The sequence below is a fragment of the Balaenoptera borealis genome (assembly GCF_965194805.1).
Source record: "Balaenoptera borealis genome assembly, chromosome: 11".
In the NCBI taxonomy this organism is placed as follows: Eukaryota; Metazoa; Chordata; class Mammalia; order Artiodactyla; family Balaenopteridae; genus Balaenoptera; species Balaenoptera borealis.
In genome coordinates, this window is record NC_138868.1 from 43,011,465 (window position 1) to 43,025,301 (window position 13,837).

The 13,837-nt window shown below is 40.4% G+C and overlaps 1 long non-coding RNA gene across 3 annotated transcripts in view; it reads right to left on the reverse strand.

Moving 5' to 3' along the window:
- Nucleotides 1–11,703, reverse strand: part of LOC309605624 — a 31,021-nt gene extending 19,318 nt beyond the window's left edge. For all 3 annotated transcript variants that reach the window (XR_014231447.1, XR_014231448.1, XR_014231449.1), the window contains exon 1: nt 5,301–11,703. This is a non-coding gene — a long non-coding RNA (uncharacterized lncRNA). The remainder of the gene's footprint in view (nt 1–5,300) is intronic.
- Between the last annotated feature and the right edge of the window lie 2,134 nt (nt 11,704–13,837).

Genomic DNA, 13,837 nt, shown 5'->3' on the forward strand with positions numbered 1-13,837 from the left:
CTTGTGTAACAAATCATTCAAAACTATCAGTGGCTTAAACCAACAATTATTCATTTTTGATCACAGATCTGGAGGTTGGCTAGACATCTGCTGATTAAGACTAGGCTCTGCTCCTTGTGTCTCACACCCTTCCCCTGAGCCAGCAGGGTAGCCCTGGCATGTTCTTTTTGCAGGGATGACAAAACTTCCAGAAAGCAATTGGAAGTATGCAAGGCCTTTTGTGCCTAGGCTTGAAACTAGCATGCCACCACTTCCACCCCATTCTATTGGCCAAAGCAAGTCACATAAGAACTTGAAAGTCAAAGGCAGGAACATATATTTTATCTCTTTTGGAAAAGAAATGGCACAACCACATGGCAAGACTAAAAAATAATTTGCAATACATTTCAAAAGAGAATCTTACAGAGTACAGTCTCTAGCTACAACAGACAACTGAATCGAAATCAATAACAGTAAAATATCTAGAAAATTCCCCCAAATATTTGGAAATTAAATAACACACTTCTAAATAATCCATGAGTCACAGAAGAAATCACAAGAGAAACTGGGAAATGTTTCAAATGAAAGATGATGAAACCACAATGTATTAAAATGTGTGAGATGCAGCAAAAACAGTGCTTAGAGTGAAATTTATAGCTTTAAAAAGTAAAGCAGAAAAGAAAAAAAGCCTTAAAATAAAAAATTCAGAATTTTCACCTAAGAAGCTAGGGAAAAAACAAAGTAAAACCAAAGGAAGAGGAGGGAAAGAAATAATAAAGATGAAAGCAGAAATAAATGAAACAGAAAACAGACAAACATTAGGAGAAATTAAAAAGCCAAAAGTTGCTTCTTTGAAATATTATTAAAATTGATAAACCTCTGGTAAGAAAGAAGGGAAAGAGAAAGAAAATTCAAATTGCCAATATAAAATATGAAAGTAGGAATATCAGGAGATATCCTATAGACACTCAAGATATAATAAGGAAATATGAACACATTTATGCCAATAAACTTGAGTTTAGATGAAATGGACAAATTACTTACAAACAACATACTAAAACAGACTCAAGAAGAAATAAAAATATGAATAGCCATATATCTATTAAGGAAATGGAATTTATAATTAAAAACCTTCTAACAAAGAAAATCCCAAGCCCAGAGGCTTCACCAGTGAATCCTGTCAAACATTCAAGGAAGATATGATATCAATCTTACACAAATTCTTCCAGAAAATAGAACATTTCTCAACTCACTTTATGAGGACAGCATTTCTCTGATAACAAAACCAACAAAGATATTGTTAGAAAATAAAATAACAATATAACTCATAAACATAGACACAAAATCTTCAGCTAAATTTTAGCAAATTATGCCGTGGAATACATAAAAGGACAATACATTACGACTAAGTGAAGTTTATCGCAGGAATTCAAAGTTGATTCAACATTTGAAAATCAATTAATATTACCCACAACATTAATAGAATATATGGGAGAAACTTCAAAATGATGATTTCAAAAGATGCAGAAAAAGTATTGAAAAAAATCCAACACATTGGTAGTACGTACATTTGATACGACGCGATGAGAGTAGCACTTTACCTCTATGGTATTCCTCTTCAAAACCGATAACCCTACTCTAATCATAAGAGAAACATCAAACACATCCCAACTGAGGCACAGTCCACAAAATATCTGACCAGCACTCCTCAAAACTGTCAAAGTCGTGAAAAAACAAGGCAAGTCCAAGAAACTGTCACAGAAAAGAGAAGCTTAAGGAGTCATGACGACTTAATGTATATGGTATTCTGGAGGGGATGCTGGAACAGTAAAAGAATATCAGGCAAAAATGAAGGAAATCTGAATAAAGGATGGGCTTTAGTTGACATTGTGTCAATATTGGTTCGTTAACTGTGACAAATGCATGATCCTAATATAAGATGTTAATAGTAAGAGAAACTGGTTGTGTGATATAGAGAAAATCTCTGTATTACCTGTGCACTTTTTCTACACATCTGAAACTATTCTAAAATTTTAAAGTTTATTTAAAATACATGAATATTCATATCAGCTTTATTCATAATAGCGAAAACTGGAAATAGCCCAAAGGTCCATCAACAAGTGAATGGATAAACAAATTATGGCATATTCACATGATAGCATGTTATTCAACAATCAAAATGACCAAACTATTGACACACAAAATATGGTGAATAGAAAGTGATATTTGAAAAGACATATAAGTTCCCAGAACCTTCTCATAGGAGGGAACACACTGAATGCTAGGACAACTATCTCAGTTTCTATTGTTTCCTCTCCTGTCCTAGGATGTCCACCCATGGATCAGGGTGCAGAACAAGGACCCTCTCAGACACCCCCACCAGCAATGAAATTTGTCTCCTTCCTGAATGGCTTCCTCAGTGCTCCAGCCCAGACACCCCTGTGTGAAAGAGAAGCAAGCTTACTCCGTAAGCATTTTTCCAAACTTATTGTTGAAGGTCAAACACAGCTCTAAAACCCGAGCCAAAAAAAACCACAAGATATATTTTGATTCTCTTTGTATTTCTGCTGCAACAACTTACAGTGAGAGCTGGGTTTCTGAGGTTTAGTTTGAGATAAGTTTGGAAATAAAAGGGGTGGGACTGCAGGGGGGAAACATGTCAGTTTTAAAAGAAACATTGTTTACAATGTACAGAGTTTACAAGATAAATGTTCTATGTTAGAGAGGGGAAATTAATCTTCCTTAAGGCTTTCCATTCTGTGGGCAGACAATATGAGTGGGAGATCCCTAGTTAGCACCCTTTGGGTTCTCTTATGAAGTTGTCAGCACTTTTCATAAGCTACATTTGCTTCTCTTTCTCCCAAGAAATGCTATGGTTCTGGAAACATTCTCAACGGGCAGCCTCATGTTAATAGAAAGAGATAAAAACGGCTGTTGTTAATCGCTTCCTGTAAACATCCCACTGACTCCCAATATGTCGGACTTCTTAGGCAGCCTGAGCTATAAGCCCCTGATGGGGAATAAAGGTGATGATATTTCAAATATTCCACTTAAAAAATATAGGAATGAGCCTAGAACCAAAACAACCCAACACCTGAAGCTAATTTTCTTGACATAGTCATAGGCTTTAATGACAGCATCATTAATTGAATGAAGTCACATGGGGGCAAAATCATGCTTTCCTTAATGACCTGCCAGGTGATGGATTTGTTTAGTTACTTACTTTATTATGAACATTTTCAGAGGAAGGAAAGAGAAAAAGGATGAGCTCTGAGTGTCATATCACGACAGAGCTTGACCAAGAGGCCTCCTGGGGTCTCAGTGGTGAGCCAGCTTGGAGATGATGAGGTGGGCTTGGCAGGATAGGGAAGCAGTATGACATCATCGTAGGAGCCTTGCTACTCAAAGTGAGGTTCACGGGCCAGCATCACCGGGAAGCTTACTAGAAATGCGGCATCACAAGCCTCACCCCAGATCTACTGCATAGGAATCTGCTTTAACAGGATTCCCTGGGTGATTTTCAGGCACATTAGAGTTTAAGAAGCACTGGTTGAAAGCACAAGATTTGGGAGTCCAACAGACTTAGGTGGGGATTCCAGCTCTACTTAACTACTGGCTGTGAATAGAACATATTATTTAGCCTATATTGGCCTCAGTTTTTCATCTGTAAAATAGGAATACTAGTGTCTACCTATGAAATTGGTAGGTAGACAAAGTAAGCAATCAGTGTATTTCCAGGCATGCAATCTATGTTGAATAAATGGTAGGTAGTAGTACTATTGTGGCTTCTCCTGTGCATTCCATTTTGGAGAGGAAATATATTTGACTAAATTCAAATCCAAGGTTTACAACTTAATAGCTATGTGATCTTGGTCATGTTACCTAACCCCTTTCTCAGTCTCAAATTCTCTATCTGTAAAATGGGTATAATTTCAGGACTTCCTGGTGGTCCAGTAGGAAAGATTCCTCACTCCCAATGCAGGGGGCCCGGGTTCAATCCCTTGTCAGGGAACTAGATCCCGCATGGCATGCCACAACTAAGAGTTCGCATGCCCCAACTAAGAAAGTCCGCATGCTGCAACTAAAGATCTCGCATGCTGCAGCTAAGACCCTACGCAGCCAAAATAAAAATAAATAAATAATAAATAAATAAATAAAATGGGTATAATTCAAATATCAGTTAGATATATACACACTACTATATATAAAATAGATAATCAACAAGGACCTACTGTATAGCACAGGGAACTCTACTTAATATTCTGTAATAACCTATATGAAAAGAAATCTGAAAAAGAATAGATATATGTATATGTATAACTGAATAACTTTGCTGTACACCTGAAACTAACACAACATTGTAAATCAACTATACTTAAATATAAAATAAAAAAATTTTTTAAAGTAAAGAAAAATGTCAGTTAGATCTTCCCAAGTCTTAAAATGTAAACCAATTACACAGCCTAGGCAAATCATAAAACTTCCCAAGATTTCTGCCACCAAAGAGTTTACCCTCTCTAAGTCTTGTGCTGCATCTTCAGATGCTGTCCTTATTCCTCTCCAAGTCTCTCTCGGTGCAAAGTTCAGACCTTTTAACAATTTCCACAAGAAATCCACTTACTCCAGATGTTTCATGAGCTGGGTAGAATTTTTTAAAGATTTGGAGAGCGGGTCACATGGAAGAATCACATTATATATGGCAGAGCCTTATGCCAACTCCCTGGCTCTTTCCTTTCTACCTTCTTATCTCCCCTCATGACAGCCCCCTCAGAAATAAGAAAACTCCTTCCCTTGTCGTCCAGAAGGAAGCTTCACTTGGGCAGATGTAGCGGAACACGAAGCAGTGAACACGAAGGGAGGAGATGCGTGTGTCCTGATTTCAGGGCCACCGACGTCATTTACTCTCTCTGGGCCTCCACTTCCTTGTCCATGAAATAGGGCAAGAATTCCTCTATCACAGGGGCGGCATGAGCACTAAAGATCTCCTAGGTCAAAATACTTACCGTGGGCTTCCCTGGTGGCGCAGTGGTTGAGAATCCGCCTTCCAATGCAGGGGACACGGGTTCGGGCCCTGGTCTGGGAAGATCCCACATGCCGCGGAGGAACTAGGCCCGTGAGCCACAATTACTGAGCCTGCGCGTCTGGAGCCTGTGCTCCGCAACAAGAGAGGCCGCGATAGTGAGAGGCCCGCGCACCGCGATGAAGAGTGGCCCCCGCTTGCTGCAACTAGAGAAAGCCCTTGCACAGAAACGAAGACCCAACACAGCCAAAAATAAAATAAATAAATTAATAAATTAAAAACAAAACAAAACAAAACTTACCGAGTGCCTGGTACCTGGTGGGTTGCTCGTTATTAAGCCATTGTTTCTGGGCTCCAGTTTTCCCCTCCTCCTCACTCTACTTTCTGATACTGGGGCTGGGCCCCTGCAAATGACACTTTTCCTTTGCCAGCTCTCTCCTTGTTAGGCTCTGCCTATCAGGGATGCCATAGGGAACTTGAGGGTTGGAGGAGGGAGTGGAGACTTTCTCCTTTGTTTGCTTCCGGCTCCTATCAGCGTTGCCCCAGCAACACTCTTCACCCTCCAGCAGCTGCTGCTTCCAGCAGCACAGGTGGTTCTAGTTTGCTGCCCTTCCACACTCTTAGAACCAACCTCAATGTGACCGCTCGGAAAGACAGCATTAGCCACCGGCACCTCCTCCTCAGGAGTCAGAATCCCAGCTCTGAGGGGCCTCTTCTCTGGGCTCCAAGGTCATAGCACCAGTTCCATCGGAGCACACCCTCTCCCTCAAGGGCCGAGTCCCAGCTCTGCAGGCCCCTTCTGCAAACTTCTAAGTTTGTAATCCCAACATCTTCCCTTTGTTCCCTCGTCCTTAGGGGAGGCAACTGCCTCCTGCAGCTACGACCTTCATGATACCTCAGTTTCCCCTTTTTGCCTGTGTAGTTCTCTTCTATCTGGGAAGCAGTTCTCTTTATATTAAATTCTCTCCACTGAAATAATGGCATGGTTTCTAGCTTCTGACAGGATCCTGTCTGATATGAAAAATATGTAAAAGATACTAGTTTCCTTCCAAAAACTAAAATCTATCTTCTAAATACCAAGTTTTGCCACCAATAAGGAGATTCAAAAGGGCATGCCTATGGCTTTTGAAAACAATTTCCAAAGAAAATTTTCCAAGCTATTTTGGGCTCTGACAGCATTGTTGGAATAATCCTGAGCATTTGGAATAAGGAGTCAAAACATGTTTCTAGGGAAAGAAATGCAGAGTTAGACGTAACTCCCACGGCAGAGCCGATGCACTATCTAGAGAGATGCCACCTGTGTAGACACCAGTGTAGATAAGGACGGGAAAGAGGGGAGGGAGACAGGGAAGAACCCCATGAAACAGGTACAGGATGTCACCTTTCCAGTAGTGAAACAGGTCTTGAACCAAAGTTGAGATGGGATTTAAAGGAACTTGAAAATGGCAGTTTAGTTAGTGGGGCTTGAAAAATTTGATTTAAGTTAGTGGTGCTCAAAAAGTCTGAGTTGACCATGCCTTAATAAGAAGTTGTACTTTGAAGGTGCTGGCCATGACTTATATGGCAACTGGAATGGAACTGAAAATAGTATTTTGTATGTATTTAATTAGTAAAGACAAATGGAAAGCCATAGCCCTCAGTGTGGGTGACCTTGCTCTCAAACAGGCACCTGCACAGAGTTGGTGCCATGTATATAAGGCCAGATAATAATAGCTAGAAAGGGTCATAGTGATATGCATCTCCAGTGACCCAGTCATTCCATCACTAAAAATTAATCCTAAGGAAGTAAGTCAAAAGAATTTTAAAAAATCTATTTTGTGAAGATATTCATTGACGTGTTATATACGAGTGAAAAATAACATCATATAATTAGTAAATAAAAGGAAAATAATTTTAAATGTATTTATATTCACTGGAGGAACTATTAAGTTATAACAATTGTGAAGAACATGTAAAAACACATGAAAGATTCTTGCGGTGTGATAGTAATTGGAATAAAATGAGGATATAAAGTGTAGAGGAGATTATAGAAAAGAGTTCAAGAAAGAAGTTTCAGAAACGTTACCCTTTGTTGCCGTAGGGATGAGTATATGGAACCCTCCGGGAGTCTTGTACCAGGCGTAATGCCAACAAAAGATGGTTGAGGCAATTTAGACAGGATGGAGAAGCCATATATGAACCGTTGAATCCACAGTGTGGATTCTGTATAGGCTGGAATAGACCACTTGATCCTAAAATAAAGAACCATCTTAATAATCTTCAGGAACGGTCTGTGTGTTTGACTAAAGACAATTTTGTTACAGACTGCAATCCCTCCCTTCTGTCATAAAGCAGCAGAATTTTAATGTTCCACTGAGGTCTTTCTCTCCTTGGGTCAACACTGAAGGTGGTTTGGCTCAAGGAGAAGAAGGAAGGAGAGAGAACGAAGAGTGGAATCTGAGCCAGACAGAAAAGGCTTCTGTGGAGGATTGAGTATATCTCAAGTTGGGAAGGAAGTGATAGACCTCGGAGTTCAACAGCTGGTCAGATGGAAAAAGCTGTAACAATTGACCGACCAATTAGTTAAAGAGACAATTGGCTGAAGGTGGTGAGTTAAGCACCAAGTCTGGCCTCTGACCAAAGGGATTTTTCCAGGGCTGGTGTTTGACCTTCCAGGTCAAATCTGGACCTTCTGGGGGGCCTTTGCTTGTTGTAGGAAGGCATGGAGGACTGATTTCCTGTGAGCCTTAGAGACCCCCCAGAGTTCTAAAAGCTATATGGAGTTGGGCTGCCACATAAGGCACAGAAGTATTACTCCAAATAGAAGAGGGGATGAAGTGATGGTTACCAAGTATGGGGAGGACTCCAGTTTTCCTGGTGATATTTGCTATAACTGCAGAAAATCTATGAGGGTCAATTTGTTGATCGAGATTATCTATCAGCCTTTAGAGATGGAGAATAACCAGAGTTGGAAGTTCCCATAGGAAAAGGCTGGCTTTGTTGCTTGCTGAGGGATGGAGAAGATGAAGAAACACACCTGAGTGAGGGACCTGCCATCTCATGACAAAACACTCATTTGTCCAGCAAGTATTTTCTGAGCCCCTGTTCTACAGGAGGCCCACGTTCCATTAGGGGAAATAAAAACAGAGACAATTCCAATAGAGGGTAACTGCTTTTTATAATCGAATTATCATGGCTTCAGAAAGAAAAGAATGGTTAAGTTTTTTAGGAGGGATCTGGGGGGAAGATTTCTAGAAGAGATGCCATCTGAGCTAAGTTTATAAATAAAAGTAAACATTTTCAACTTGAACTGTACTGGAGAGAATAAAAGGGAGTTTTGTGTAGCTGGAATGTTTAATATGACAGAGAAGGACAGGAAATTTTGTCAGAGATGTGGTCCTGGCCAAGGTCATGATGGGTCTTAAATGCAAACGTAAGGAATTTGACTTTATCTAGATATTGAGAAACACTGAATAGTTTTAAGCACAGTAAAGAGGTGATTAGACTTGCATTTTAGAAAAAGGACTCTGTTGTCTGTTTGGGGGATGGAATAGAGTGGGACAAGTCTAGAGGCAGGGAAAGTAAGCAGGGGACTCTTCTAAGAGTCAAGGCAAAAGATAATAAGCACTTGAATTAAGGCAGTGGCCACATCAAGGGCAACCTTGCCTTTCCCCCTGCCCTTCTTCCCCCTGATACAGATGATGCACACCTTCCTCCCAACTCTAGCAGTCACCCCAGAATCAGACAGCTGCCTGCCTGCTCTAGGTTTGCTGCTAGTGTTCTGGCCCTGGCTCAGAGGATGGATGCCAGCACGTGGAGGGGTCATGTGATGGGACAAAGAAGAACAGGCTTGGGAGTCAGAGGAGGAATTCAGATCCCATTGCCACTCTGTTACAGACTGAATTGTGTCTCCCCTCTTGCCAAATTCATATGTTCAAGCCCTAACCCCCAATGTGACTCTGTTTGGAGCTAGGACCCATAGGGAGGTAATTAAGGTTAAATGAAGTCATAACAGTGGGGCCCTAATCTGATAAGATTGGTGACCTTATAAGAAGAGGAAGAGACACCAGAGATCTTTTCCTCTCCCCACATGAGCCCTGTGAGGGCTCAGAAAGAAGGTGGCCATCTGCAAGCGAGGAAGAGAGGGCTCACCAGACACCAACACTGCTGGCATCTTACTCTTGGACTTCCAGCCTCCAGAACTGTGAGGAAATAAATTTCTGTTGTTTAAGCCATGGTAGAGTGGTAGAATATGCCACCCCAGAATATATTACTTTGGCATAAGGATTATTTTGAGCTGAAGGCAGTCGAGAATAAGTGGATACGAGAAAAGAGCTCTGTGTTTCCCCTATTTGCCTAAAAATAGGACATAAATTTCCTCCCTATTCTACCAGGAAGGACAAAAGTTAATCATCAGAGACAACTTTAATCCCTTACCAGCCTAGAGATGGCACCAGAGGAATCTACATAAGCAAACTTCACTAACTAGCCTTTATGTACCATTAGTTCCCTCTGTATTTGCCTTCCCAAAATTTCTTGCTCCTAGAGACTCAAGGTTCTTTTCCTTTGTCTTGTGATCTCTCTAAAAATGTATTGTTCCTTTGCTGAAATGGTATGTAAGCCTAAATTCTAACCACGCTTTGAGTTACTGATCTCTGACTGCTCCCATATGTAAATATGACAAACTTCTGTTTTTCTCTTGTTAATCTGTCTTTTGTCAGCCCAGTTCAAGCGGTCCCCAGGCACAGAACCTAAGAGGGTTGTAGGAAAAAGACTTTTTCCTCACCTATACCACCCAGTCTCTGATGCACTGCTGTGGCAGCCTGAGGTCATACACACTCTTCGCAGCTAAGTCTCTTAAACAAATCATTTAAGCTGACTGAGCCTCAGCTTCCTTATCTCTAAAATGAAAATGGTAAATTGATAATAATCTTAACTTTATAGGACTCGTGAGGGTGAAATGAGTTGTACGATTAGCAAATGAAGTTATTTGAAAGCTCTTTGTAAATTGTGCACTAAAATAAAATAATAAATATTCCTTCCATGAGTGCCCTAGATTGATAAAAGATTAAAATATTTTCAATCATAGCACTAATTTAATTATTGTATTGAACCATAATATCTGTCTCCTGGATATATTTAAATGTGTATTATTAGCCAATAATCAAAAGCTAATTGATCACAGATGTGTAAATGGCTTTCCATTCAAATTCAAGGATGGTAACCAACGCCAATAAAACCATTTGGGGAATTTCTATGTTTTCATTTAAGAAAGCACAGAATTCCAAATATATGAAGTACTCCAAATACAGCCTATGTAAGAGATTTCTTGAAATGTTTAACACCTGTAGACACATTCTGAAACAGGAGTCTTCAACATTCATTTTGTTTTACTAATATTTTTGTTACATGGAAATGGTCTATTAATAAGCATGGACAGAAAGATAATCACACAGAAAGTATATTTTTAATTTACATACATATTCCTTTTATCTTAGGGTCTTAAGAGTGTTTCTCAACTTTTTTTCATTATTGCCCCTAAGTAGCCTTTTAGACACTTTTTCCCTAATTTCCCCAATGAAATTGTAATACCACCAATATTTTGTATATATGTACACTATTTATATGTATGTGCTTTATGCATAAAGCATATAACCAAGCACCCATTTTCACTCCCTTGGGGTGATATTGCCCCTGTCAAGAATGCATGGCCTTAAGATGATTCATACAATAAAACATCTAATTGGTCTTCACAATAAAGCTGGTGGAAAATGCATTCAATGTGAGACATGAACCCATTTCTCAAAGGGCATACCTGGACATAAGAAGGCAAACATGGCTGGAGGGGCCTGGTTTGAAGCCAGGCTGTAGTTACCCCTGGAGGTGCATATGACTAGCCTTAGAGGGAACTGTCTATTGAGAACCTGTTTGCATGAGGAGGCCAGGAGACTTCTGGAAAAGAGCACAAGTTTGGTTTAGAGACAGTGAGCCAATGGGAGAGGTGAACAGAGGCCTGAGCCCAGCATGGGGTCTGTCTGTAGCTTGCCCTTCATCCCAATGGGCTCATGCTGAATCCTAAAGCGAAGGAGCTGTATCATAAAAGAAATAAAAACTGAAATATCCTACATGCCCTCCCCCCACCTCCCCCAGTCCCCACGGCATGCTGGGCAGCAAGGCACCTGCATCAGCAGTGCAGGGACAGCGTGCGTACAACTGGTGGGAGGGCTCTCATGGCTGCTGCAGGTGACTTGTAACTATTGTCATCATGCCAGTCTCAGCTCCCCTCTGCTCGTGGCCTGGGAGCCCTGGTTCACACCCATATTACAATGGATGTTGATATGCCCGCCCAATAGCATTCAACATCTCAGCATATCATTCAAGGCTCTTCATGAGAGAGGTTGAGCCTCTTTTGGGCACTGGTGTTGAAGTCAGTTAGACTCAGGTTTGATTAGGCAACTTCCCCAAGATAAGCAGCAGAACTGAATTCAAATCCACGTCTTCTGACTCGTAGTTCCTTGCTATTCTATGATATCATGTTTTCTGTCTCTGATACTGCAGCAGACTTGAGGGTTGAGGAATAGTAGAGTCAACCTGTTTTAGGAAGACCTTTGAGGGGAGAATGGAGATATTCTGTGCTCATAGGATTGGTGTTAGGGAGTGAAAAGGTGGTAGCAGCGATTGTCCTTCTACATACCTAGAGGGCTGCCATCCTTTCCACAGATGAGGGGCCTGAAGCCTCCTCTGACCTCTACTGATCTGTATTCTCATCCTTCCCAACCCCAGTCCTACACACACACACACAATTCAGGTAAAATCCAAGAAAGAAAACACCTTTGAGCAAACATCAGTCATCAACTAGAATAAAGCTGAACTCACTTCCCAGCACAGGCATTAAGGGACCTGCTTCAATGAAAAGATCAGGCTTGTGATGAACCCAATAATGGCAGCTCCAAAAAAAACAGCCATCCTATTTTTCTTATTTTGGGAACGATGGATAATAACTTTTGAGCTTCCCAAAGAATAAGAAAAACTGAATTTAAAGTAATCTCAATCTACATATTTTGGTAAAATAACTAAGTTCATTTATATTTGCTTTTTGTTGTGATGATCCTTTAACTCATCTTAGATTTTCGCATGCTTTGTCCTTTCCCATGGGTAGCATCCCCACGACCAGAATCTGCCTCCACTTGGTAGCAGCAATTAATTAAAAATTGACTTAAGCTCAGTGGCCAGTGAACTCAGCCTCAGTCCCACCAAGACAAAGGAAAGAAACACACTTAGGATAAGAAGCTTCTGACTGTAAAATAGAAAGCATATTTCTTAACAAATGTCACAAAATAATGACCCAAGGGATAGAGCGCTTGTGCAAAGCTTGTGCTTGGGGACTTTGTAAGAAATGCTGACATCTCTGTAATGCCAGCTTAGGAATCAAAGCCCAGCAGTATTTCCTCCTGGAACAATTATCTACTTTCTTTGTATGTTTAGGAGACAATTAAGCAAGAGCAGCAGAAGATACTGTCCCCAGGATCCTCAAAGGGTGAGCTGTGTAAACAGACATTTCAAGGTGGGAGAAATGCCCAGGTCAAGAAAAGTCTTATCTGGAGAGTGTGCCAGATGGGACCCCACACCCGGTAGGTATGGACTGGTTTAGATATCCCTCTCCAAGAGAGTAGAAGTTTCTGTTTGTCCCCCTAGGCACCAGGATTGTTACTCTACATAGAGATTGGGTTGCTCTCCTAAATGACCCTTTTTATCAGTCATTGATTCAACAAGCGTTTATTGGATGTCTACTCTCTGCCAGGTACTGAGATAATAATGGTCCAGCTAACATAGTTAGTGAGTCCAAGGCCTTGTGCCAACCACCTTACATGCATTACCCAGTTAATCCTCAGGATAATGCTAATTGGTTGCTATTTTCCCTATTTTACAGTTGAAATCCCTGAAGCCTGGTGAGTCTATGTAATTTGCTCAAGGTCACAGTGATGGTGGCAGAGAGGGGATTCGAACCCGGGCACCTGATTGGAGAGCCCATGTCCTTAACCACTTTGCTAGAATGAGAACAACCACTTGGGACTATTAAGGATACAAATTTACTAAGGCATGATTGTTCCCCATTCCCCCTGCTCCTTGCCAGGGAGCTCAGAGTCCCATCAGGAAGAGTCAAGGCAATAATATTTAAATACTGTCAGGTAAGAGCTATTGTAGTACATATGTAGTATGTATGTTGTTCAAGATACACATGTGACACCAAATGCACAAGTAACAAAAGAAAAAAAAACTATCAACTGGACTTCATCAAAAATAAACTTTTGTGCTTCAAAAGACATCATCAAGAAAGTGAAAAGACAATCCATAGAATGGGAAAATTTTTTTGCAAATTATATATCTGTGACATACCTAGAATATGTTGATAACTCTTTATATTAAGAGTTCAAATAACACAATGATAAAAGTGATATATCAAATGATAAGAAGACAAATAACCCTATCAAAAAGTGTGCAAAGGAACCAAATAGACATTTCTCCAAAGAAGATGTATAACTGACTGAATAAACACATGAAATGATGCTTACCATCATTAGCCATCAAGGAAATGTAATCAAAACTGCAGTGAGATAAACCTTCACACCCACTAGGATGGCTACAATAAAAAAGATAACAAGAGATGGTGAGGATGTAGAGAAATCAGAGCCCTCATATACCGCTACTTGGAACGTAAAATGACACAGCTGCTTTAGAAAAACTGTTTGACAGTTTCTTCAAAGGTTAAACACAGAGTTACCACCTGACCCAATTTTTGGATACACAAAAACTTGTACAGAGCATCTAAACATTCATATTCATATGTTACCATTTAAG